The sequence below is a fragment of the Aplysia californica genome, unplaced genomic scaffold, assembly GCF_000002075.1.
Source record: "Aplysia californica isolate F4 #8 unplaced genomic scaffold, AplCal3.0 scaffold00229, whole genome shotgun sequence".
NCBI classification, from domain to species: Eukaryota; Metazoa; Mollusca; class Gastropoda; order Aplysiida; family Aplysiidae; genus Aplysia; species Aplysia californica.
In genome coordinates this window covers 855,082-856,127 of record NW_004797499.1, presented here as the reverse complement: position 1 = coordinate 856,127, position 1,046 = coordinate 855,082, and positions in this window count along the sequence as shown.

Genomic DNA, 1,046 nt, shown 5'->3' with positions numbered 1-1,046 from the left:
GGGGGTTCAGTCGAGTTTCTCCATCTGTCTGCTGGGACGTTGTAGCCTTTTAAACCAGCTTTGGCCTTAACAGGCCCGCCTCCAAAATATTCTGAATAATGTCGATGGGGCTAAAACACCCAAAATAAATATACAATTAGATCTATATGTATATCGTTTGGAGCAGGTAATTGTTACATGTATCCAGATCCTCCTGAGAACGAACTACTGGGCATAAGCATGACATGAACCAATTGAACTGTCACACATACACACGCCTTGTGTTAGTCCAGTCACCTACTCTCGCACAGAAAAAGCGGACCACGGATCAGGAAACTGAACTTGTCCTTCCGACCTTCAGAAAAAAACCCCCACCGTGAACAGAGAGAATCAGAATAGCCAGGATACGGTTTAGGCTAGCCTACTCCCGCGCCTCTCCTCGAGAAAGTGTGCCGGCTCGCGCACATGCTTTAGCAGACGGCTAAATGTGTAGTCGGTCGACCCTGGCTTCCTGGTGCAATGATTAAATAAGGAACGAAAAGTCTAGGACTGGAAACTGCTCTAGTGCAGACAAATCAATAATTTTTGGCGAGCGTGCGATAGGGTGAATGGTGGGATGGAGTCGAACGTTAGAACAGAAAAGGCGGTTGGTTCGTTTATCGATTTATGTTTATTGATTTTTCGTTGCTGCGGGCTGCTCACAATGCGGAAGGGGGTGGAAGTGTGCGATACAATTCTGATACGAATTGGAAATCGCAGTGTGTAAACTTTAACGGGGTTTCTTTTTTTTTTTCCTTGAGTAATTCAGGAACCTTTTGTTCAATCTGGCTTAACATTTCGAATGATTTATTTGCTCGGCACTGGGTTTCATGGTGGGGTACACCTCACTTAACTAAGGGGAGAACTCAGAGCAAGGAGGAGGAATTATTCATGAGCAAGGCAAAGAAACGGCAGCGAAGAAGGGTGGAGAACAAGGGAGAAAAAAGGGAGAGAAAGAGTGTGAGTGTGTGAGAGAGAGAGAGAATATGAGAGAGAGAGAGAGAGAGAGAGAGAGAGAGAGAGAGAGA